Source organism: Nycticebus coucang, chromosome 13 (assembly GCF_027406575.1).
Source record: "Nycticebus coucang isolate mNycCou1 chromosome 13, mNycCou1.pri, whole genome shotgun sequence".
NCBI lineage: Eukaryota > Metazoa > Chordata > Mammalia > Primates > Lorisidae > Nycticebus > Nycticebus coucang.
Genome location: NC_069792.1, coordinates 49,132,117 through 49,160,001, shown reverse-complemented (window position 1 = coordinate 49,160,001; position 27,885 = coordinate 49,132,117). Strand labels below are relative to the sequence as shown.

At 39.2% G+C, this 27,885-nt stretch overlaps 1 long non-coding RNA gene across 1 annotated transcript; it reads right to left on the bottom strand.

Moving 5' to 3' along the window:
* Positions 1-27,885, bottom strand: LOC128563142 (uncharacterized). The gene is made up of 3 exons (XR_008373749.1): positions 27,473-27,885; positions 913-970; positions 1-33 (listed from the first exon to the last, which is right to left on the bottom strand). It is a non-coding gene; the product is annotated as an uncharacterized LOC128563142 (long non-coding RNA).

Sequence of the window (27,885 nt, the reverse complement as noted above, 5' to 3'; positions counted from 1 at the left end):
CTGTCATCCACCTTCCTTTCTCCCTGTTGGTCACTATTAAAAGAGCAGACAGGGTCCAAATATTACATCTATTTTCCTATAACCAATCCTCAATTATAAAAGAAAAATGCAGAGAAGCAAAAGCACAGCTAAAAGCAAACATAATAGAAGTCTATCTAAAATAGATTGAAATGAAAAAAATATATATTTTGTATGCATTTCAACATGAAAGGTTACTCTTAAAAAGAAATTTAGTTGAGAGAAAGCATCACAGTCAAATAAGATACAGTAAATGGCAAGAAATGTGTAAATGAAAATAACCTTTGAATTGCTAAAGGCACTTTAGAACCGAGTATCTGAGTTAAGATGGTTGTTGGGATTTACACGGAATAGTTCTCAGAAGAATCAGGGCTCTGATCTTACGTTCTACGTACCAATTAGAAGCAGTGATTCCTGAGACTAGACTCTAAATTCAACTACATTATTGCTTCATATAGCTATTTTCTCTTCCTTGGCTGAACAGAAGGAAACTGCATGGTACAGTACTCAGTGAAATGTAAAAATAAGGATTAACAAGCCATTCTGGAGATTTAACCAAATTAGGCTCCATCAACCAGCTTGACTCACAGCAAAAAGCTCCCTAGAAAGAAAACGAACAGTAAAGTGACAAGCAGCACAAAAATTTAAATAACTCAGGCATTAAAAATCATGAAAAGGTGCATTGTACCCTCTGATCAACCAAGCCCATTACTAGATAACAAGAGCTCACTCTGTACTCAAAATGCAAGCCCGAACAGCCCACTGCCCCACTGTGAAATCTGCTTAGGAAAAAGATAATACATTTCTCTACCTATCTCCACAGAAGGAAATTTACCAATAGAGTGGGACATATAGGATTACATAAAGACTTATTTTCATGTAAAACGAACACACCAGACATCCTTGCACAGCTGAGGTATGACAAAGGCTCTCATCTTCAGCTGCCTGACACCTAGAAATAATATTGAATAAATATGAGTTTTGTTTGGGCAGAGCAAGTCTTCATATGCAAAATTGAATTGTTAACACAGTCAAGTAAACCTAAGTATACGGTCAATATTTGAAGTCTTTGAATGCTTAACACTACATAGTATGCATTTTGCTACATTATTATAATATAATATTTGGCTTATGATCTTTTCTCTATACAATTGTTTTTTGACTTATGATCTTTTCTATATACAATTCTAATTCTTCTAGCCAGCAGGCATACTTTTAATCTGGCTGGGTTTATATGGGCTATATAAAAAATAGAATTTTGCCTTATTTAATAATTAATACAAACTCTAAGTCAGAATTTTGAGCTGAGAGTATTAAAAAAAGTGATCTGGTTCATTTTCCTATCTTCAAGCCGTACTTCATTAAAATACTTCAGGCCCAATATAAGTAGTTCTAATTTTTATTGTTAGAGAAAAAGTGGGGATATAGTGTGTGTATATTTATTTAGCATGTGTGTGCTTACTTATTTCTTTAATTTCTATTTAACCTAGAATCTATGTGCTCTCACTTACACCTTTGCCAAGTGCCCATATTTCCTAGTGTGAGAATAAATAATATTATCCTTAAAATAGATATCACATAAAATACTCTAGCAACTGGCTACTCATATGTAATTACAGAAGATCCCATCTCACACCACATACAAACATTAATTTTAGGTAAGTTAAAACATTTAAATGTAAAATAAAATGAAAAACTGAAATAAAACTTTTAAAAGACAATGTGGAAGATTTCTTATGACCTCAGGGTCAGAGAAATTTCTTCAGACACGAAGGAATATAAGCTAAATGCGAAGAGACTACTAAAAATCACTAAATTGTCAAACTTTAAAATGGTAAACTTCATGATACGTGCACGTGTATGTACATTATGTCCCAATAAAGCTGTTCTTTTAAGAAAAAAAGGTACTCCATAAAAAGATGCAAACAGGCCACAGAAGTAAGAGGAAATGTTTGAAAGACATTAATAGCAGTGGAATAATATGTAGATTATATAAAACCCCTGCACAAAGATAAGAAAAACAAACAGACCGAATGAAAAATAAGCAAAAGATACAAATCAGCATCTCACCGGATAGAAAGCACAAATTTCTCATGATTGTGGAAAAAGATGCTCTATTTCATTGGCAATCAGAGAAATGCAAATTAAGGCCCATAATAAGATATAATTTCTTATCTACTATATAAATTAAAAGATATGGTAATGTCAGTTTATGCTGTGCATGAGAGACATCAGGAGATCTCACGTACTGCTAATGAGAGGATAAACTGACAAGACCACGTGGAAAAAAGTTTCTCATTGTCCATTAACATGAGCATGTCCATACTGATAGTGAGCAAGTCTGCTCTTCGGTATACATCTGAGAGCAGAGGTCAGAACTATGGTCCACGGGCTGAGAATGGTTTTCACATTTTTAAAGTGATTTTCAGAAAAAGAAAAAGAGGAAGAAGAATATGTAACAGGGACCATATTTGCCCTGTGGAGCCTAAAACATTTACCAGCAGGACATTTACAGAAAAAGTTTGCTGACATCTATTTTAAAGAAACTCTGACGTATTGTTTTTAGCACCATGTTCATAATAGAACAGAACAACAAAACCTAAGTGTTCATGCACTGGGGATGGATAAATCAACTGTGGAATATTCATATGACGGAATTCTATTACAATGAAAATAAACTATAGCTACATGCAACATACTTTAATCTCAAAAATACGTGAGTAAAAGAAACAAGTCACAGGATACAGAGTGTGATTCCACTTGCATAAAGTTACAGAACAAACCCAGCTATTATTTTGAGGATTTGTGCATGGGTAGTGAAATGGGTCAGTGCCGTACAGGCCCAAGCACTGTGGATCTGTGGCAGAGGAACAAACCCTCAAGCTGAAGGACGACACTGCAGTCAGTTACTTGGACTGGCTAGGCACCCTGCACTGGTCCACAGACCCAACAAGGCAATTCTGTATGGTGCTCAACATGATTTTAAGGATGTTAACAGCTATAGGAAAGGGAAGGTGTCATTTTAGGTGTCATTGGGCTTCTCCCAAACATATATCAAGAACAGTGATTTAAAGCTTACAATTCCTCAGAACCAATATTTGCCCTGCTTTGAAGATATTTTTATGTTGTCTATTTACTTTATCAAAAATAGCTCCTCAAAATCTATTATCTCAATAGAGTTTTAGAGTTGGGTGTGCTTCTTTGATTATATATTATTTACATACCAAATCCTTTTTAAAAGGATTTGAAATAGTTTGATTTGTAAGTTTATGAAAAAATGTACTAGACACAAGCAGAGCATTGTGTTTCAACAGTAGTTCATTAAAATTAGAAGTGGATATCAATGATATATTCATCATCTTTAATTCCCTGAAGTCCATCATCCTCCAAAAGAATAGTTTCTGACACTAAAATAGATATTCCATAATCATTATTAACTGGGGTTTTCTTACAGCTATTTTCTTCCCTACTGCATTTAATTTTATAATGTGTTTATACTTATTATGGACAAATAGGAAAATGACTATGCTATCTTTATGTGTAATTTTAGAGAGCGCTGAATAAAAAAAGACCTGGAAAAATACTTAGAAAGTACTAAGTCCTAAAAAAGAGCCTGAATGGATCTGCCTTGTCTGTGTAATACAAACAAATATTTATCAAATAAACCCCCCCCATCACACACATTTCAGAAAAAAGGCAGCTTAACATGCCAGCAGAAAGATCCAGAAATGCCAGATATGCTAAGCTCTAAAGGAAAGTTGTTATGGAAAATGTCAAAATGAAAGGCTTTAAACAAATTGAAGAGGTTAATTAGTCATCCTTAAGGAAAAAAATCTTAATTCAACAAAGAACAATTTCTTTCTTGGCAAAAATAGTTGGTCTAGTTGCTTTTAGCTTTTTGAGAAAGCATTTACCAAATTCTTATTGTTTGCTACTGTAATTCAATATGCTAAATTACATGTAGAGATTCTGTCAAGAACTACAAAAGATAGATGATTTCATCCAACTTGTAAGCTAACAAATTGACCTGCACAGTTTTACAGAGGCTAGAAAAAGATACAAAACTCCTGGGTCGGAGACAAAGGACTTAACTGCTTGTAGCATAGCAAATAGTCTATGTTCAATCACTTCTGCTTTTTGCTCTAATAACAGAGGTAACTGCTGAGGGCCTCAAGTGGATGCTGTGCATGCAGTGGGTTCACATCACATCCAAAGAATCCTGAGTATAGAGAACTTGAATTATTCACAGTGGAGCCTTGTCCCGTGGGGAGACATTATCTTTATTGTACTGGACAGTAAAAGGCCCTTCCCTTTGCTTTGGAGGGGAGAACTATCTCTATCTTCCACAGCTGTTCACATACAAACTGCCTTGAAAAGATAGATCAGAACCAAAGGGCCATTAGTACCTCTTCCTACAAGACATGCAGAAATGTGAGACTGTGGAGAATGGTCTCCCAAAATTCTCATTTAAAAAACAAAAACAAAATCCTGAGTACTTTGATCAAAATTACATTACAATTATAGATTAATCTGGGAAAGGGTTACATCTTTCCTATATTGACTCTCTCAATCCGTAAATACCATGTATCTTTCCACTTAGTTCCTTCATGTGTTTCAAGAGTTCTATAATTTTTTTTCACAAAAGTCAAATCTGTTCTCAGATCATTCATAGTTTATGTTGCTAATGTAGATGGTACTTTTATATATTTAAAACAATTATCTATTTCTCCTGGTACACAGGCACACAATAATTCAGACAGTCCGTGAGTTACAAAAATCTGACTTAAGTATAACTTGCATCTACAAACGGAGGCTATACAGTAAGTCCTCAAGTTAAAAACATTCAAGTGTGGTGGGAATGCAAATTAATGCATTCCTTTTGGAAAGATATTTGGAGAAAACCTAGAGATCTAAAAATAGACCTGTCATGTTCAATTCTATAATTCCTCGACTAGGCATATACCCAGAAGACCAAAAATCACATCATAACAAAGATATTTGTACCAGAATGTTTATTGCAGCCCAATTCATAATTGCTAAGTCATGGAAAAACACAAGTGCCCATCGATCCACGAATGGATTAATAAATTGTGGTATATGTACAACATGGAATATTAGGCAGCCTTAAAGAAAGATGGAGACTTTACCTCTTTCATGTTTACATGGATGGAGCTAGAACATATATTCTTCTTAGTAAAGTATCTCAAGAATGGAAGAGAATGTATCCAATGTACTCAGCCCTACTATGAAACTAACTTATGGCTTTCACATGAAAGCTATAACCAAGTTATAACCCAAGAATAGGGGGAAGGGGGAAAAGGTAGGGAGGGAGGTGGGCGGAGGGAGAGTGTTTTGTGGGATTACACCTGTGGTGCATCTTACAAGGGTATATGTGAAACTTGTAAATGTAGAATTAACTGTTTTAACACAATAACTAAGAAAATGCCAGGAAGGCTATGTTAACCAGTGTGATGAAAATGGGTCAAACGGTCTATAAAACCAGTGTATGGTGCCCCATGATCGCATTAATGTACACAGCTATGATTTAATAAAAAAAGAAAGAAACATTCAAGTGACATATGACTCACACTCACAAATAGAGGCTATTTGGGAAGCCTGAAAAGGAGGTAACAGGGAAATATACCTGTTCTAACTTACATACATATTCATCTTAAGAACAAACCTACAGACTTTCTCGTTCATAACCTGGAGACTACGTGTATAGCCCCTAATCTTTCTAAAATCTCGGGTAACTTGTGGAACTCCCTCCTTTGCTTTATTAATCAATAGCATTCTACAAATATTCAGTGAGTACCTTCCTATAGTTCATTGGGGTAGACTATAAAACAGGAGCACATTTATGGAGCTCTTATTGTGTGCCAGGCAACATACTGATGCTTTTTATACAAAGCTCTTTTTTTTTTTCCTCAAGAAATCCTATGAGATAAATCCTGCTATTTAGATTAGGACAATGAAGCAGATGTGATACATAATTTGCCCAATATCACAAATATGTAATTGGTTACTATAGACTAGATTCAATGCTAGACATTGAGGAAATAAATATCAAGATGTTAAGTCTGTCTCAAGAAACTCATAGTCCAATGGCAGGGAGGAAGACAGTAACCAGGTAATTATAGCAGAGTGTGAAAGGCTCTTTAAAGGGGATATAATAGAGCACTGTGGGAATGCAAATGAAGGATGTCTACACCAGATTAGATCCAAGTGGTTGGATGATCAGAATCAGCTTCTGAGAGAATGGGATACCTGAAGAAGGAAGCAAGAATTAGTCAGTTAAAGTAGTAAACTGTGATCCTGTTTTGTGAAAAGTGTTTTTTGAAAGTAAGAAAAATTAGACAAAAAAGAAAATGGCACTGTGTAAAAAAGGATCTTGTGGGGTAAATTTTGTCCTCAAATGAAAGGCAGGGCAAACCAGAAGGTTCAGAACAGTGGTTCTCAACCTTCCTAATGCTGTGGCCCTTTAATACAGTTCCTGTGGGTCACAACCCACAGGTTGAGAACCACTGGTTTAGAATGTTTGCAAATTGTCTGTGCAGGTTGAATAAGGTGCATAAGAGGGAATTTGTGAAGGAATTTTCATGTGATTCAGTTCACTATCCAGTATTGCCTTTAGAATTTTTTGGCTTGTAATCTTGCTAGAACAAATGTTTTAAGCCTTGTTATTTGACAAACCTTCTAAAATCAAAACTCTAAAGTTGATCTTTTTGAAATATTAAGACCACTTTAAGTCTAAGAATGACATATTAGGCTTATTTGGTATGTTAAATGTATAGGATATATTGTCAAATGTGAAATACTGGTAATTTTCTGAAGATTATGTTTATATGTATGTTCTAATATTATAAAATATTGCTCTGTCTTAGTGTAAAAATTAAAAGTATTAGTCAGTTAAGGGACTCAAGTGAGTAGTCCATGCAAAGTGTCAGGCCACATTTGAGGAACTCTGAGTTGCTATATAACTAGAATACTGAACACACAGGACTGTGTAAGAAATGAGTCTGACTGACCATCAGGGACCTGATTGCTACAGACTTTGTATGCCACACTAAGGAGTTAGAATTCTTTCCTGAAGAACATGTTCAGAAAAATCTATGGAGGATTTTAAAGAATAAAATGAGCAAAGAGGCATGGTAGAAAATTTATCCCTGGCACCAGGGTAGAAAATAATATAGTTCTGGCCAAGTCTGGCAGAATGGAGACTAATATAGGACCATGTGTCATTAGATGAGGAGACTCTAAACTCAAAGAATGGCAGAGGGATTCAAAATCAAAAAGCAGATTTAAGATTTAATTTAGTATACAGACCCTGATGATGAAGAGTGATTTCTTGTTTTATCTGCCTGACAATTAAATGGGTGGCAATAAGGAAGGCAAAGACTGCGGGAAGATAAGATGTGCCAGCGGGAAGCACACCCAAGCGGACAGATGAGTATTTGCATATGTTCAGTTAGAGTCCTAAATAGCAAAAGTTCATTGTGCCTCAGGCACTAAAGGGGAACTCCAAACAAAGCACTAAATATAATTTTTTTCCTCTATGACTAGTGGAGAATATACTTGCTTAACAACAGGGACACATCCCAAGAAATGCATAGTTGGGTGATTTTGTCATGGGAACATCATGGCGTGCACTTGTGCAAACCTAGATGGCGTAGCCTGCTACACACCTAGGCTCTAAGGTGTAGCCTATTGCTTCTAGGCTACAAACTTATACAGCACATTACTGTACTGAATACTTATGCAACTGTAGCACAATGGTAAATATTTGTGCATCTAACCATATCTAAGCATTAAAAATGGTACAGTAAAAATATGGTATTATAATCTTGTGGGGACACCACTACATATGCCTACAGTCCCCTATCCCTGCCAGTATTGGTCTGTGGCCTATTCGCAACTGGCCCACATAGTATCATCACCTGAATTCTGCCTCCTGTCCCATTTCCCTAATCCCCCACCCCACTCCATGCAAAAGTTATCTTCCACGAAACTGGTCCTTGGTGCCAAAAAAGTTCCAGGAACCTGTTAGGAACCAGGATGCATTACAGGTGGGCGAGGAAGTGAAGTTCATCTGTATTTACAGATGCTCCCCATTGCTGTATCACCTCCTGAGCCCTGTATCCTGTCTCCACCCCTGTCCATCCACCTTCCCTCATCTTTGGAAAAATTGTCTTCTATGAAACGTCATGCCAAAAAGATTGGGGACCAATGGTATATGCGGCCATCATTGACCAAAATGTTGTGTGGTGCATGAATGTGGATATACTGTACATGAATTAACAGTTCGTGGCAGGACTTAGTAAATACTGAGCCTTTCAGCAAATACTCCATGTCAAGCGTTAGCAATGGAATTTATCATAAAAGTTGTATCCTAGGTCACAGAATGAAGCAAAAACGAACAAACAAACAAAAAAAAACCCAAACGAGAACAAAACAAAAGAACCAAACCCCGATGATGTTAATTTAGTCATCTGAATAAAAATAAATCTATTCATGGGCAGTGCCTTTGGCTCAAAGGAGTGGGGCACTGGCCAGCCCCAGCCCCAGCCCCAGCCAAAAACAAAACAAACAAAACAAAACAAAAAAAAAACCTATTCATGAATATTAAACGACAATTCTATGATGAGGCTTTGAAGAAAGGTATTTATTCTGACTGTGATTTCATCTTTGTTAAATATGACAAATCCATACAATCTCTGCATCCCAGAATGAAGAGTTTCTAAATGTCAACCATTAACCATCATATGTTGATATCTCTCTATGGATTCAGCAATACTAGCTCGGTCCAAAATGTTATCCCTCTTTGTGGAACTGATTCAACAAACAAAACAGCATTATGACTTTGTAAATGAAGTTCATCATTGAACAGTATGATTTTTCCAACATCATAAAGAAAAAATAATGAAAATTACTTCTCAAGTCAAGTCAATAATACTAAACCGCTTTACCTACATCAGACAGAAATGTGATTTGATTTAATAATTCATATTTAATCCCTAACTGACCTTAAAACTAGTGCCTATTTTTGTGATGTGATCTTCAATGGAATAATCACAGGAAAATAGAAGGGGTGAAGCAAAGAACACAACTTAGATCAGATCTCCCTTTAAATCTCAACTCAGAACTTTCAAGATTCATGTCTCAGGCAAGTCACATCATCACTTCAACTACATTTCCTCGCTTACCATGTAGGAATTATGAGGCCTTAACAATATACATTGATGTGCTTGAAAAATAGACTTGGTTCTCAATAAATGTTTAACAAATGACGCCTGGAAGTTACAGACTAGAAACAATAACAACACCAACAATAACAATAAACCCCAGAGAAAATAATATGCTGACAGCACATAGCCTTTTTTAGCACCATCAAAACTTGCTACACAAAAGCAGAACTGGCTGTACACCTGGCCTGAATCTGCCCCACAGAAGTCACCTTTAGTGAGGGAGCCAGGAATCAAGGACACAGCTAGAATTGAGGAGATAATCTATCACAATTAATTTTAAAGAGGTGTGAGGTCATAAAGTCCAGAAATAGGTGAATGGCCATATAAAACAAATTAATATTACTTTATAATACACGATACAGTAATATTAAAGTATTAATATTACTTTATAAAACACAATATGTTCTAGGATACCTATATCTAAAGCTATATCTATGTTTCCAGGCTTTATGGATAACATATATTATCAACACATAAATGCTTCCACTACAATCACAAAGCTAAAGTCTCTCCTATGAACAAATCCACCTTTCTTAAAACTGCAGTTAACAGTTCAGTTTTCTTTTCCTTTTCAGATTGTCACAGAAATTCCTCTTTCACTTATACACAAATGCGGGCACAGATAGGAGACATGTTGCACTCTCAACATGACCCACCTTGTCTTGTATATACTATATACCCCCAGAGGTGGCCCACCTTCCACCATAAGATGGGCATGAGACTGACCACTAACACCAAACAGTGCAACATCCCTCCATACACAAGAAATCGTCCTCTCTAGATAATCATCCCCATACAATAGCAACTGAATTCGATTGGGCCACACCTATGGTGCATCTTAGAAAGGGTACAAGCGATTGCACTAATGTACACACCTATGATTTAACAATAAAAAAATAAATAAATAATAAAATAATTTAAGTCAAAAAAGAAAATAACTTCAGGAAGGAGTGTTCACCCAATGATCTGAAATTAACAAAGCAGCTATCTATACCTTGACAATCACAGTGTGGTCTGTAAACAAAAAGGCCCACCTCACACCCCTCCCAACAAAAAGGCCCACCTCACACCCCTCCCAACTCTGTTCTGGCAGGTCAGAACAGCCAGGCTGCAGGGAGAGACAGAGCCCTGCCATCAATTCCTGGACTCTCAGTCGAACTGGCCTCATGCCAAAGGCAAGTGGTTCACACCTTGGAGTCTGGTGTGGGGTGCTGGCTGACACTCTGGAGGATCCTGCACCAAAGCTGTGGTTCCAGACAAAATAGTGTGTGGATGAGGGGTGGGGGGGATCTGCTCTGAGAGAACTTTATCTGTCCTTTTTTTCATGTTCTTCCTCTCTTCCTACTCCCTAGGAGGGACACCTTCCTCAAAGTCAGGCCAAGCTTAACTTTATTATGAAATTAAATCTTCCAGATAAATATGTTCAATACCCCATTGACAGAAGCAAATTAAACTGGACCCTTCCTCACACACTCTTACAAGGGGGCAGGCAGGTAATATATTGAAGCAAATGTGTTTTCAAGCCAGCTTTTAAATAAGATTTCTTATTATCATCATGCTTTTCACTCAGCAACCCTCCTCCACCTCTTTAACACCATTTTCACAACTCTTAGTTCAAGAACCACTTAAGAAATAAATAATTCATGGCAACTGAAAGCATGAAAAATTTCTGTGAGGCATAAAGGCTGGGTTTCTAGGCCCATGGGCAATAAAAATGTGCTACCTCTGAGCCATCTCAACTTCTTTATGGAAAGTGACAAAAAGAGACCCAGAGAGACCAAAGAAGAGCAAATCTCATCTTTGCAACAAATGTATTTTTCCCTATCACTGAACATTCTAACTCTGAGGGACAAAATTAGGAACAAAATTAAATTCTTCCTTCAGAGAAGAGAAAAGCTAGCAAAAATGAGCATTTCAGGTTCTATTCTAAGATGTCGTGTATTGAGTCCTAAATTTGAGAGATGGATCATGTTCCTTCAGAGGGCACATCAACCAGCAAAGGTTTTCTGAACTTTTCAGGGCTCTTCTTACCATTTCCACACAGGCAGGACCACCTACAAAAAGGGGCAGATTGCTTGCCAGCCATGATATGCACCAACTATGTGACCCTGGGCTAGGGGCTTAATCATACTGAGCATGTTTCTTAATCTGTAGCTAGGAAAAATGCACCTCTCTTATGGGGTATGCGTTTTTTTGTTTTTTTTTTTTTAAGAATTAATGGGATATTAAACAGTACAATCCTAAGACACATTCTTTCCCAAATATTGGTCCATGAACTCTCTGCATCAGAGTCCCTTGAAGGCTTAATGAAGTCTTATGTGGCAATCTACACCATTAGATGAGGGCTGGGTCCAGCCCAGTTGGCATTTTTAATCAGTATTTTAGCGAGTGAATTAACGATCCAGGTGCGGTGCCTCATACCTATAATCCTAGCACTCTGGGAGCACTCTGGGATCCTCAAGAGGATAGCTTGAGGTCAGGCAAAAGAGCAAGACCCTGTCTCTAACAATAATAGAAAAATTAGCTGGACATTGCGGTAGGTGCTTGTAGTCTTAGCTACTCAGTAGGCTGAGGCAGGACGATCACTAGAACCAAGAGTTTGAAGTTGCTGTGAGCTAGGCTGAGGCCACAGCATTTCAGCTTGGACAACAGGATGAGACCGGCTCAAAAAAAAAAAAAAAAAAACCCAAACCCCAAAACCAGAAAACAAAAACAACAAATGAATTGAGGCTGGTTGGTGTACTCGCCAACCCACGAGGCCAAATCTGTGTTTGAACAGAGGACACAAGAGAGCGTGAGACCAGCATTTACCATCAAGCTGGCAGCTGATGGCAGCTTCTCAGTTCCCAGCATCTCAGCCTCTGGCTCCAATCTGCCTTTCATGCTGATACCAGAGTGATTTTCCAAAAATGCAAACCTGGCTACTCTGCTCCCTGCTCTTGACTACAGGCACCCAACATCAAATCTTTGCCTTTCCAGCCTCCTTCAACTGCCTGGGTCTGCTCTGCCCAGGCTGCTCTCAATTCCTGCCAGTCTTTATTCTTTTGGTTACATTTCAACTTAAATGTCATCTCCTCAGAGGGTCTTTCCCTAACCACCCAGTGATTCTCAATGACACAAATGTACTTCACTCTCTGCTAAAACCTAACACCTGCTATACTACCTTGTTATTTCATCCTCTCCTCTCACCAGGAAGAGCAGGTAGCATGTCTGTTTCTACATCCTCTACCTATCACAGTGCCTGGGACATAGTAGGTACTCAATAAACATCCGATGGATGCCCACCTTAATTAATTATTGGTCTACACTACCAGCCCCGGTTAATGAATAGAAAGTTGCATTTCTTACCATGCAAAAGGGAACTCCAGCGTAGAGAGTTTGCTTTGTGCAATATCTGTGCTTGGCAAAAACTGATACATAACTAGAATTTCTGTAAACTGATTCCATACTTCATTAAAGAAGGCTGGCATTTTAAGAATTCTTATGAAGAACTTTGTAAAGAGAACCATTTTGTCTTTGTAGAACTAGATTTTCACATAAATTTCACATTGGACTTCCTTAAAACAGTTAGCTCTAACTAGTTGTTATTAATACCAAAGTCACCTCACTTAAATTTTACTACTTAATTATAAAAATATTGTCTTTGGAACAAAATATCCCTGAGTTGTAAAGCATAGGGCCCAGAGAGTGTCGTGAAGCTACAACAGCAAAGCACATGATGGGCCCTCTAGAAAATTAACACACATTCTGACCACAGAAAGTCTGGAAAAGAGACTTGTTGAAAAGCACTTTATAAAGAAACCTACCATCCGCCCAGGTCCTGGACTTGTTAATATATAAACAAAGATTTTAGAAACTTGTAAGTGCATTAAGTAAGAATAAAAGAAACCTATAAATAGATGATAGTTCTATTTTGGCAGCGGTTTCCCCTCTCCACTAATTCAGAAAAATTATATTTTATACAAAAGTTTTCCAGCAAAGACTTGGCCTTTCATCTTTCTAGCAAGCGAAGATCTCCACTTGAGAACTTAATCAGTTCTGCTGTGTGTGCCTTTTAGCCAGGGACTTTCTAAGTGAACTGATGGCAGGTGACAGATGGGGAGGGCTCATGGCTCTGGTTTACAGAGCCTTACAAAAACAAAAATGGAAATACCAGGTTGCAAGGAAGGAGGCTCAAGTTCAGAAAGGAGAATCAGGTGCCGGGTGGCCAGTCTCATGAGGAGGTAAACAGAGGATTCGCCTGGAATGGTTTCTGGCCTGCTAGGAACTTACTGATGAGAATACAAGCCCAGAGGGGCAGGAGTCACCCCAGCCAGGTGGGCTTGCCAGAACCCATTCTCCTGAGTTGAAACTGAAAATTAACTGAGGGATGAAGTATTATTTTCTAATCCCCTCCCATCCTTTTTCAAAATTCCCTGCTACTGCTTCCACAATGGCTCCCTTACTACCTACACTAGACAGGTTGCACCCTCTGTATCAGGGGTTCTCAATACTGGCTGCATTCCTGGGGAGAACTTCTAAAAACCACCAAGGTCCAGTCCCCACTCCAGGGTACTTCAGTCTGGTATACCCTGGGCATCAGTATGTTTTAAATCTCCCCAGACAATAGTAAGCTGTAGCCAGCAGGGAGAACCATGGCTCCAGGTAGGGTGCAATGACTCACTCCTGTAATCCTAGCACTCTGGGATGCCAAAGGAGGTTGATCCCTTGAGCTCAGGAGTTGCAGACCAGTCTGAGCCAGAGCGAGACCCTGTCTCTATTAAACATAGAAAATATTTGGTGAGTGTTGTGGGGACACCTATAGTCCCAGCTACTTGGGAGGCTAAGGCAAAAGGATCACTTCAATGCAGGAGTTTGAAGTTGCTGTGAGCTAAGCTGATGCCAAGGCACTCTAGCTGGGCAACAGAGTGAGACCCTGTCTCAAAAATAAAAAAAATAGAAACATGGCTCCATAGAGCATCATGAGAGCTGTGGCAGGGCAGGGGCAGAGGGTGTATTTAAATTGGGAAGGGGGTGCAGCAGTGACAGGGTGAGGCCATCAGTTTTTTAACAACAGGAAATGTGGTAACAAGAAAAATGTGCAAACTCAGGAAGATGCCTGGCAAGAGAAGGCAGGTGTAGTATCAAGGTGAGATAAGTTTAGCTGTTTAAAGTTGGGAGACAGAAGTGAAAACGATACTTAGAAGCGCTGTTAAGACCTGTAAAGAGACAACTGGCAGAGGCCGGCATAGGAGGTGGGTGTACACCAACCAGGACACCCAGTAGAGAGGTCTGTGGGTAGGAAAGGTGGGGTTCATACTTCTACAACTGAATGGCAATGATTCAACGTCACTTCATCAGATGGTTCCCTTTCAGACAGATTTTGGTGGCACACTTAAAGCAATTAAAAACTTTTTAAAAAGAGGTCACAAACAGTACCAATGTAGTTTCTACTGCATGTTTCTGCGTTCCTATGAATACATCCAGAATTCCCACCTCTCTTCCTTGCCTGACCATTAGCATCGTGGTGCTCTTTGACAACTTATTACTGCCTTGAGGCTGCTCTGAGTCTCTAGGAGCCAACATTGTTGGCTGTTTCTATAAATGTGCAATTTTTTTTTTTTTAATCTCACGTTGGTGCTCTACTACACTCTGCTCTTTCTTCCAATTTATGGAAACCGGATCCCCTTGCATGCAAATGGGTCCCACAATCTGTAGTACATTCTGCCTAGTGTATAATAACATTGCCCACACAAGTATACATTTCACTTGCAACCAAAGCAAATTTTACAAATCAATCAAAATATTCAATCACATTCATGATGGGTAGCAACTTAGAAGTGGTATGGGAAACAAGTTAAGACCCACTGGCCTGCATTTACAGTTTTTCTAAGTACTGCTGTCGGAATCTAGAAATCAACACAGATGTGAAATTTATGGTTAAAAGACTAATGAGGCTTCCTAAGTACCATTAGGCAAATTATATAAGATGATTATGCAGAATTTAACAATTTCCAACAAATCTTTACTATCTTGCTTTGGATTGCTGTCTTACTTCTGAGTTGCAGGCCCACTAGAGAATCCCATGTAGTTTTCTTCACATCTTTATCTTCCTTGAATTCTAGGCATCTTTATCTGAAGAAAATTTACTCTAGTGGAGTCTCATCCCTGGTTTTGATCTCTTTCTATAGCTGTGTAGTTTCACTTCCTGGGATTTTGCCAGGGAAGTGAAGATTGCCAGGCCTGAGGCTGGAGCTAACCAGGATAACAGTGGCCATTGCTACCTTTGGGTTTTTCTCCGTGAGTATCTTTTTGATCCAACAAAACCATCTTATTCTTTCTGGGCCTGAGGGCTGGAGCAGATGAACATGGCTACAGTCCAGAGCTACAGCAGGGAGGTAAAGCCACAAACCACAAATCTGGCTGGCCATAACACATCCATACCTGGCTTTCTTCCACCAAAACTGACCAGCTAATTTGGCATTTTGTCAAACCCAATGGGAAAAATATGTCCATGGCTAAGTTATATGAGGACAGAGCCATTATTTGAAATGCAATTTCCTGGGACATGGTAGGACTGTCTTGCAAACCTTTATCTACAATTTTGAAAAGCAAAACTTTCTGAACACAGTTGCTTTATGCTACCAAATGAACTTAGGCAAAATCTGGCATGAACTGGCATGAGGTTATTTAGTCTTTTTCTATCCAAGTAAAGGTGAACTTTCATCTACTTTGCTAAAGAAATTACTGTGTATTCCCTGTATCCCATGAGGATATTACACTAACATACAGTATACAACAAACTATAAAAGCTGAATTCTTAAAGACATTTGGCCCCAAAGGGTTTGGTAACGCATGGTTGACCCATATACAACTCATAGACAGGTGAATTTTCTAGATTTAATCCTTTTATAGTTTCCCCATATCATATAGGTATTTGCCTAACCTCAGATTTTCAGTGATTTCTGTAACATTATTTTAGTAGTTCACAAGTGTAACTAGTATAATTCATGGAGGGGGGGTCACTGACACAGGAACAAAGCAGGACACAGTTGGAAAACAGCCACTCTGTACACCCTTTTATGTAGAACATGCTGCATTTAACACACACACTCTTCTCCTTTGCTGTATTTTTCACTTTATCAGTCTAAGAGTTCCGATAACTAAGTGTACCCAAGCCCATACCATAGCATGTGTATGGTATGAGCAATATAAAAAATTCAAAGGTGGTGATGATCTTGAAAAAGAAGGTATTAAGCTACATTTTTGCTGCTAGACATTATATCCCATATGAAACGTCGAGAGATTTGCTAAGGTATACAGACAGAAAGTGAGACAGAAAAGAGAAAACAATGCAAAGATTAGTGGTTGTCTGGGGATGGCAGTGGGAATGAGGATTGATTGCCAATCTGATCTTCTTGGGGTGACAGAGAAGTCCTAAAACTGAACAGCGGTGATAGTTTCCACATTCTGTAGGTTTACTAAAAATCAGCAAACTGTACAGTTAAAATAGAAGATTTTTATGGCATGTAAATTATATCTTAATGAAGATGTTAAAAAATTTCATTTCCTGCTTCTCCTATGTACTCAATTTTGATATGAGGACAATTAATGACAATTAAGGTTATGGCGGGGGGAAGCAGAAAGAGGGACGGAGGGAGGGGAGTGGGGCATTGGTGTGTGTCACACTGTATGGGGGCAAGACATGATTGCAAGAGGGACTTTCCCTGACAATTGCAATCAGTGTAACCAGGCTTATTGTACCCTCAATGAATCCCCAACAACAACAAAAAAAATTCATTTCCTAAATTACTAAAGTAATACATTTTTATTTTTTTTATTAAATCATAAAGAAGTATGTCATGTACAATGGGCTGATTTCATATACGATTTGGAATGCTTATATCGTACTGGTTAATATATCCCTCACCTCACTTAATTATTGTGTTAAGCAAGGGTACACGTTGGATCTATTAAGTATAGACTAAAGTAATACTTTTTATATAAACATCTATGCTATTCAAATTAGATTACTAATTTAGACATGTTCTATCATGACAAGTATACACTAACTTTAAAATGTCTGAGTAAAATTCAATGCCAGTAAGGAAAGAGAGGAAAAGAAAATTTAATGACATTTTAGAAAATTAGCTCCTAGTTCATAATATAAAAATATAAACTCATGAAAAGACTAGTAGGAAATGCAGCTTAACTGTTCATCTTAGTAGTGAGTTAATACTAACTCTAGGCCCTTCATTATAACATTGTCATTGGAAGAAACTGAGACACACGAAACATGAAATGGACAAATTAACCTTTATTTTACTTCATTTGAGTTTTCTCACATATTATTATAAATGCAATAAAATCATATGTAAAATATCCTATTACTCTATATTATTATTAAAATTTCCATATGTCTACATTGTAATTTCTCAAATGCAGTGGACTAAGGCTACTCTTAATACATCAGGCATGGTAATAGCTAACAGAACGAAAGTAGCTGCTTGACATTTTTTAAAACTTCTAAAATTTTATAAATGTAAAGATACTTTTGAAAATCAGCATCAATAGCAAAACAGCAAGTCACCAAATGTCACAAATGCGTAAGCCCCTTTGGATTCATCTTTTCCTACTGGAGCTAAAATGTAAAATTGGCACCATGAAGCTTGAAATCGAGATTTAGGGATAACATTGGCACCAGCATTTTGGCACTTGCTAGAAATTGCTTTCATCTGGAAATTGCCATTTAGTAAGCCTCCTAGATATTTTTTTGTGAAATAAAAAAAAAAAATGCAGCCCCATAAAATTTCCCACAGCCATAACGTTCCATGTACATGTCATGATTTTAACATTACTATATATTTGTAGCTAATATCTGCTTTAACAGTAGCTAAATTAGGTAATCAAAAGACCAGCAGGAGCCAAAATAGAAGTTGTAAACTAAAATAAATCTTTCAGATTTATCCTGTGTCATTTTACACTGCTTACAAAAAAGACAAAAACTTCCAACACTTTGGCATTAAATGGGTAATATGATAGCTGCTTTGGCAAGACAAAGCAAGCTACATCATTTAATGCATTTGGGGAATTCATGCATGTTAATAAGGGAAAACCAGTAGTTCACAATTTAGCTGATTTTTATTTTATATACACGAACATGCACATGCGTGTGCACACACACACAGAATGCTTCTTATATTCAACAGCAATTGCAACTGCTGAAAAAAAAATTTCCATTGCATTACAAATAGCAAGTTTAACTACAATACTTTTACAATTTAAAATATCAAAACCTTGCCTTTAATACTCAGTTAAGTGCTGTTTCCGATAACGAAAGATGTGATTTTATAAAAAAACAGATTTTGTTCCAGTCTAACTTAATCACATATATTTGCATAAATAACCTGTGGCTCATCAAATGTGGTAATTGAATTGACAGTTTCTATCACATCTTTGAGCAGACCATTAAAAAAGAACTCTTAAACATCCCACCCCTTAATTTTTCTTTAGTAGCTATTCACAAACATCCAAGAACCTTCACAGAGTGGTATGAACCCAGGATCTGAAGTCCGAATGTCTCATTTTGGGCCCTGGGAGCTCTACTAATTACCAGGTGTGTTGTCTCCACCGAATCATCTTTATATCTCCACCCACCCTCTCAGTTTCTTCATCTCTATAATAGGCCTTTTTCACTTTATCAGTCTGGGAGTTCTTATAACTAAGTGTACCGAACCCTACACCATAGCATGTGTATGGTATGAGCAATATAAAAAATTCAAAGGTGATGCTGATCTTGAAAAATAAGGTATTAAGCTACATTGTTACTGCTAGACATGAATATCCCAGATGAAATGTCCAGAGATTTGCTAATCGGCCTTCAAGTCAAAATTAGAAGACAAAATGTTTGAGGACTGAAATGCATGATGTGAACTAAAACACACAGTACTTATTTCCATCCTCTCCAAATATTTCAGTTGTCTATAACAACAAGTTCTATTTTTATAAGATGGGTGAAAATTATAGGACATTGTATTCAACATACGTCACATAATCCAGTGAGCCACAAGTCTCATTAACAGTTGTAAAAGGATTGATTCAAAGGTCCAGGTCCTCTAAAGATGCTATGGACATGATAAAAGCATAAACTTAAAAATAAAGAAATAAATAAAAGCATAGTTTCTGTAAACTGGCAAATAATGTATCACTTATTGCTTTTCTCCTCAGGGTGCTCATCCATGGACACATCTAGATGCGGCTGCTATGGAGAAGCAGTTTATACACCAGCAAAGTGATTTCTTTCATGCTTCCCATACTCTCATTTGCCTGTGTCCTGATGTCAACAAAGGAGAAGAATGAATGGAACAGAAAAAAAAAGCATGATAATTCTATAAGCTGCTGGAGAACCAAGATCACACTTTTTTTGTAATTTTATTTCTTTCACCACTACCCTCCACATAATGGGTCGTTTTTTTTTTTTTTTTTTTGTGGTTTTTGGCCGGGGCTGGGTTTGAACCCGCCACCTCCAGCATATGGGACCAGCACCCTACTCCTTGAGCCACAGGGGCCGCCCCACATAGTGGGTCTTAACGTTTATTGAGAGGAACTGAAACTCTATGACAAACAGTCACCATTATCTGTGTAGATAAACACAAGTTAACAGTCAGATCCGTCTCTTTGCTCTCTGCCTTTTCTTTCTATTTCATTTCTCTTATCACTCAGTTCCCATTCAGTCAAGCACTTCATTCTGCTTTGCCTCTGGCTTCTGCCACTTTATGTCCAAGCACCCATCAAGAACTTTTTCTCACTTAATCTTACTATCCTGGCCAGCCTGGTGGCTCATGCCTATAATCTTAGCACTATGGGAGGCCAAGGGGGATGGATTGCTTGAGCTCTGGAGATGAAGACCAGCCTAAGCAAGAGCAAGACCTTGCTTTGAAAAATAGAAAAACTAGCTGGGCATTGTGGTGAGTGCCTATAGTCCCAGCTACTCTGGAAGGTAAAGCAAGAGGATGGCTTGGTGAGGTTGCTGTGAGCTATGACTCCCGGGCACTCTACCCAGAACAATAGAATGAGACTCTATCTCAAAAAAGAATAATAAAATAAAAAATGAAAGAAAGGATAGGAAAGGTGGGAGGGAAGGAGGGAGGCAGACTCAGGGTGGGTCAGTGCATTTGGAAAAAACACTTACTATCCCATCTCCTTTTCTGTAAACTGACAAACACTGTTATCACTTCTGCCACCTTGGCCTTTATCAGTTCCTTAACTGCACATGCTCTCCCAGGCAGATCACAACCTGAAAAACAATTTCAAATGCGCAGAGCACCTACAAACTTACATTTCCAGGACAGCCTCTGTCCTGAATTCCAGGGCACAAGCTGTACAACTGTCAACTGCACCTCAAGCCCAGATGTTCCTCTGGTGTGTCATACTGCATAAACCCACGACTTGTCATGTTCCCCTACAGAGTGCTCCATCCTCGGAATTCACCACCATTACCAATAGCACCTCTGTCTATTCAAAGCCAGAAATCTGAGAGTCATCCTGAAAGTCGCCATCCCCTCCCAGATTCTCTGCTAATGTCTGAGTTCAGACCTTAAATCCACACAAAGATTCAAAGTTTTTTTGTTTTTTTTTAACATGGCTTTCCTGTTCTCTTCTCACCTTATCCACTCTGCGATACACCCACAATGATTATTTTAAAAGGATAGCCTCAAGTATTCAAATTTATCTACAAGATCAAATATGGCCTGCAAGACCCTTCTTCCTGAAGTGGCTCTGGCCTCCAATCTCTGCTTCTAGCCTCATCCCTCCCCACCTATGTGCACCGGTCACACAGAATGACCAGCTGTTTCACAACACACCCTCCTCATGAGTACCTTTGTTACACCATATTCCCCATTCCCTGTGCTCAGAAGAATTTCCCCCAGCCCACCTCCATCCTCAGCTTCCTGGTACCCTCCTATTTGCTCTCCCAGACTCAGATCACCGATCCTTAGAGAAAGCCACTTCCTTGGAGTCAGCATCACTGACAGAACCCAGCACCTCGTAAAGTACTGGTTACAAACTCAGTGTCTCTTCCCTCATGAGACTGAGATTCTTAAGGATAGAGAGAGGGATTTTCTTATGTTTGAGGTCTTATCTCACAACATGCTTGGTATCATACCAACCTATAACATATCTGGTGAATATATAAATAAATAAATATCACCCTAACTAAACCTGATTCAAACACAGCCAAACTGCTAATGATTATGTGTAAATTAGAGGTTCATAGCTCTCCTTAGAAGGTGTCAGGGACAAATTAGTAAGGCTACTCTGGTCGCAACACCCAACTGCTGAACGCTGAGGATGTGGTGTTTTTGTACATAGCATAGCTATTTCAGGGATTGGTTTTTCTTAATTAAAAAAAAATAACACATTGTGCTGTATGTTTTTACTGCCTCTGGCTTAGAAAATGAGCTGCCTCAATGTTAAGGCTTCCCCAATAGCTGTATCATGTTCTACCCCAATGGGGGTAATGAAGGAATGGTGTGTTTCAGGGTAAAGGGCCAGAGTGGGCAATGTAACATTAATAGTAATGACACAAATACAGTGAGATGAGATGCCTGAGGACTTAGCTGATCAACCCTTATTCCTCAAAGGATAAATTCACATAAAAGCTTACACAGGCAGACCTGGAGCTCTCTAACCCTGAAGATGGTACATGATGGTAATGTTGATTTAGTCATACCTCTTGAAAAGCAAGTACAGGTGATCACTTGCAAATGAATACGTGATATGGAACAAAAGGTATAGGTTAGCTGGAGATTGTGAAACTGGAGAGGGAGGAACAAAACTGCTAGCGACCAATTAAAAAAGGATGATTTTTTGTAATGTCAGGTTAATGTGAAGATACAAACAACTAGAAATAAAGAATGTTTCTTTACTTGCCTGCTCCATGGGTTCATAGAGTTTCAAAAACTACTTTTTAGCAAAGGCCCCCAGTAAGGCCAAATTTCTCTACTTCTGCAATGCAGTAAACTTTTAGGAAACTGAATTTCTAAAAATAAAATTATAATTACTTTCTGATTTAAAAATCATACAGTCCTATAACATCAAGGATCAGAGTGAATAAGACATCAAGATATGCCAGAATATTACAATAACAAAGTTCTTTTACGATTTTAACTCTAGGGAATATGAACAAATATTGGCTCTCATGTGCAATCAAGAAAAAACTACAGGAAGCAGGGTTTAAGGGAAGGGTTTTGAAAATATTATAAGATGGTTTTAAGTTTTTTTTATTCTAGATTGGGCTGGAGTTAGAGAGGCTATAACATGTACATGGAAGAGTTGACACAGTGTTCTCACTATGAAACAACACACTTGAACCGTATTTGTTGGTTCTAAGTATTCATTTCCTTTAAAAACCGTAGTCTCGTGGGAATGACAGACAACACTGCTGTACTAATGTAGTACTCCTGTGACAGTTCACTGCTGACACTTTTTAGATTTAAATAAACATTTAAAATAAAAATAAAAAATCTCAGGTCACCACACTTCTCCTTTAGTTAATGAGAACAATGCAAGTATATGACCCCAAACCCAGATAAAGTTAACATGCCTCTCCACTATCAGTTGAAGCCTTCATGCTTCCTACTTCACAAAACGGACATGTGTTTTTCTTTTTTGAGCTCACCCCATGAACTAAGCTTAAGCTCTTCCTCCACCAAGATACGGAGATGATGCTTCCTGTGCAGTCAATTCCTGCTGCTGGGGCAAGAAGGCTGTGGGCAAGAAGGTGGGTGTGCACCTTCCCACGGGGGCGCAAGGAAAATAGCGACCAAGTGAGGGTCCTTCATATAGGGACTAAGTGAGATTGCACAGGATTCTTTCAGAAAGCGTGATACAGTACACCTGTATTATAATGCAACATATTAACAGAGGTAGTAGAATGTTCTATCAGAAGCACTGGCCCTATCATACAGCTCCAAACTCCACTTAGAGGAAATAGCATGTGTAAAGTTTGCAGCATGGCAGCCAGTGTGTAGTGATTGCCCCCTGCCAGCTATTCATTCCCATTCTTATGCAGGGGGATAGCCAGCGAAGGACTAGAAAGGCAGTCAGATAAATCATGCTCAGAGCTGTGCTCCCCTCATATCCACCCCCTGCCCTAAAACTCACGATGACTCATGCTCAATGGGCTGGTTGAGTATGAACTGCTCGCTTGTATAAGTTGTATAAACCTCCAATACACCCCTCAAAATGCATAGGACAAGCATTTTAGAAATATTCGCTCCAAACTCCCCAAGCCTAAAGTAAAAATTCCAAATAGTACATACGACTGGGAAGAGTAAATGACTTCATTCGCTTATATCCGTATTAAAGTTAGTTTGCATTTCCTATGCATGAATCTTCTGACAGCAAAAGAAAGCTGGATGTCCGAAGAATGTTATTTAGAGATTTAAAAGTCACCATGCATAGGCCACTTAACAGATAAGGGACAACACAGACAGGAAATAAAACAACTAGATGTAAATTCTAAAGCATTAGTAAATAATTAATTATGGAACTAAGTGGCAAAAGTGATCAAGGGGGCCTTTTATTATAGAATAACCCAAAGCAGAAGAACATTTGAAATGTAAATAATGACTGGAAAAAGAGAATATCTATTCTCTGCAAAGAAGGGTTAAACTTGAAGTAAAAGATGTTTCAGAGAGATGTGACACGTCTCTGTCCATGGCGGAGGCTCTTTTGGCACCTTGCAACTGTGGTATTGTATCCCCAGGTACACTGAAGTAGACAATTAGAAGCCTGTTCCCAGGGAATTTTTATTTTATAAAAAGAAAGGCAACCTGAAGTCTGTCTTGAAGTGGCTTTCAATGGTGGGATACGTAAGCTCAGAAATTTCATTAAACATTACATCAGTCTGTGTGCCTATGGTGCCTAGGTGCCTAATACAGCAATTAGATTTTAATTTCTAGAAAACAGAGTAAAGATTTGCCAAGGGCCAGAACACCATCTATAAAAGAAAGCCCCCAAAATAGCCTTTCAATCATTCCCAACATCTGGGCCTCAGGCCCGAAGTTCAACAGGCTATGGAGAGAAGTTTAAAAAAGTACTTCGTGTAGACCCTTAAAACTGCTTCCTGTGACACTGGTACTGAGGCCTCAAGGAAGCGTGCTTATTTAATGTGAAGGAATAATCACTTCGATTTCTGAACACACAGTTTAACATGAAGCCAAGTGCAAGATCTCTCTCTCTCTCTCTCTGCCCAAGGGGAGCTCTCCTGCTGGGGCTGACTTCATACTCAGGGAGGATGCTGTCTGTGGATTGATTACCGCTGCTCGCAGTGGTTTTCTTGAGTGTGTGAGGTTTGCTGCAGCTACATGTGCAGGCAGAAAGCAAAACAGAGAGCATCAATCTCCAGTGTAAACTCTGACATTATACCAATTTTTCTTTTTGACCCTGTGTATATATGATCAGAGAAGTAAAGGCAACAGAATTCACCTCAGGGTGGCACCTGTGGCTCAGTGAGTAGGGCGCTGGCCCCATATGCCGAGGGTGGCGGGTTCAAACCCAGCCCCAGCCAAACTGCAACAAAAAAAAAAATAGCCGGGCGTTGTGGCGGGCGCCTGTCGTCCCAGCTGCTTGGGAAGCTGAGGCAGGAGAATCGCGTAAGCCCAAAAGTTAGAGGTTGCTGTGAGCCGTGTGACACCACGAAACTCTACCCGAGGGCGGTACAGTGAGACTGCGTCTCTACAAAAAAAAAAAAAAAATTCACCTCAAATTGAAGGAGAAAACTAACTTCACCTTCTGGTGCATCTACTACATACTAGGAGGTATGGAACTATGGGTGAATTAATTAACAATAATTATGATGATAATAATCGTTCCCAGTCATGGAGATCTCAGGGATGGATGCCATTCTGCAAACTTTCATCCTTAAGCTTAGATTTCCTCATCTGTAAATTAAGGATAATAATGCACCTATCTCATTTACAAGTTGAGGCAGCAGGGTCACAAAGGTCAGTTTGAACACAGCCATGAATTAAAATCCTAGCTCCAATTTCTACTATTTGATCTCAATGAGCTTCCATTTTCTCATCTCTACAGCAGAGATGAAGCCACCTACCTCAAAGAACTGGAATGAGGAACTGAAGGGGACAGTAGGTCAAACACCAGCTGGTGTCTGTATCTCCAGGTGGTACCCAATAAATATGTACGCTTTCTCTCCTATTATACATGTGAACTGCTTCTGTTAACCTCCGACAGCAGCTGTGAAATGTTCATAGTATCCAAGGATGCATTTCCCTTCATAATGATGTTAACTTTACCTAGAGCAAGCTTAATATGCCAGATTACTGGCTCAAAGCTTTACATCTATGAACTCACTTATTCCTTACCACAATCCTGTAAGATAGATACTACTGTTATTCACATTTTAAAGATGAAAGCATGGAGGCAAAGAGTTTGGGTAACAAGCCCAGTGCCAGACAAATGGTACTGGAGCCAGTCCCCTTAAGCAGGATGCAACAGTACTTACTGGGTCAATTTCTTTGAGGTTCCATACTTAGAAGGACTCTTTTCCAGAAATAGGCACTGGCTTCTCTCATAAACAGCAATGTGTTGACTTGACTAACTTCTCAACTTCTGAAATAACATTTTGTGTATTTTCTTAGAATTCCATAAAAAAGCCCTACATTTAAAATAAGGTGCCTTAACTAGTTCATCTTGTTCTAGATGCTGGAATACCATAAATAAATGCACTTCTCTCTCTAAAGATTACCTAAAAAATCTTACATTAAAATACACCACTGAGTTTTGCTTTAAACAACAATTTCAAGTCCAAATTAAACAGATCATAGTTTTAATGTGACCTGTTGTGTTAAACTCATGATTTCTATGCAAATATTCCACTTAGTTTTTTTTTTAATATTCACTATCTAATATACAGTACACTGTAGACTGTTTACCATATGCTGTACGGCATTTTAAAGCACTATTCCTTTTACAAATCTAATCAACTCAAGTATTAAACATCAATGATGATAATCCATTGCTCTGCTTAAAAGGAAAAGCTCTAGGGGACAGCTGGGAAAGTAAGGTTAAAGATTGCTATCCTTCACAGTGGAACACTGAAGCTACCTATAAACGCTGCTCTTTGTTTATTAAGGTAATTAAGCCCATCAGTACACTTAACTTTCAGACTCAACAACTGTTTGGCCTGAACAATTTCCACTTTTTCTAAAACAAAGGGCATGTGTTCAAAAAGGGGTCTTCTGCATGCTCTCTGCACAATGCATGCTATTTTAAAACTTGATTTATGTGTCTAATTCCTGGACCTGCCTTGAAAAATACATTGGGGTTCTTCCTCCCATGCACCCTATTAGGAGAAGACACTCCAATTTGAAGAGTGCACAGTTTCAGATTACAGGCAGCTATATCATGTCAGCATTTCATTAAACACTGTTCAAGCTGGACTTTGAACAAATGTTATGAAGAACCACGGCTGCAGCCACTGCAGAGAGACAAAGTTATCCAGCCAGGAAGCTTACATAAGAGGTGCAGAGCAAGCACAGTGAAACCCAACTGTCATCATCTGATTTCTATTTCTTTGAGACTTGCCCACATTCTTTAAGTGTATGAAATCACACGCACAGAGCGCTTTTTCTCATTTCATTTGCCTTAGAGCACAAAACACCAGGTTGGTATATAAATTGTTTTTTTTCCCTAAAGGACTAGCCTCCAATTATGGAAACGCTGGCAACTTCTGCCTAGGGGAAGCCTGCAGGCCTGAAAGGAGGGGTTTAGCTCTTCTTCCCAAAGATACATAGCAGCGCTGGGCATCCAAGGAGAGTCATTCCCCAGGACTTAGGATGGAGGTGAGAAGACCTCTTGGACCCCTCCCCCAAACACACACACACACACACACAGACACACACTCTTAAGGAGCTCAGAATGTGCTATTAACAAGCAGCAGGCGAAATGCCCTCAGAGCACCTGTCCTCTCCCAGCACATTTCCAACTGGCATATTCCTCAGAGGCTGGGGCCAGCCAGTCCTGGACTCCAGACTCTCCCTATGTCTGAGTGCAGTATCTCGTTTTCTCCCCACTGCACTTTCTCACCAAGCTGGAACATTTCTAACAAGAGGTGCCACCCCCGCTTCCCACAACAGAAAGATAATAAAAACGAACCTCTCCCTCCCACGGCTCCCCTCCAGCTTCAGAAACTTTAGTCAACTTACCGGGACTCAGGAGGCAGGGAGTCTTCTTGGGGGAACGGCGCTCCGAGGCAGCCTCGCAAACGCCAGTGCGCAGCCCGACCGCCCGGCACTGCCCGCAGCAGCGGTGGGTGCAGGACGAGGAGCTGCGTCTCTGCACCAGCCACCTCAGCTCAGCCGTGCCTACCGCCCGGCACTGGCCTCGGCGCACCGCCCTGCGACCGCGGCAGCAACTGAGGCTTCAGCCGCCGCACTGACCGACCATTGCGGCTGCCGCCAGCCCCGGAGTGGGAGCCCCTGGCGTGTGTCTGCAGCTCCAAGGAAATCACGGCTCAACTGGAAAGCCAGTCCGAGAGAAACCGACGTGCCACCGCCAGCAGACCGCCAGCCTTCTGCCAATCGTTGGTCGCGTCGTGGACGCGCAGGCGGGCGAGCGA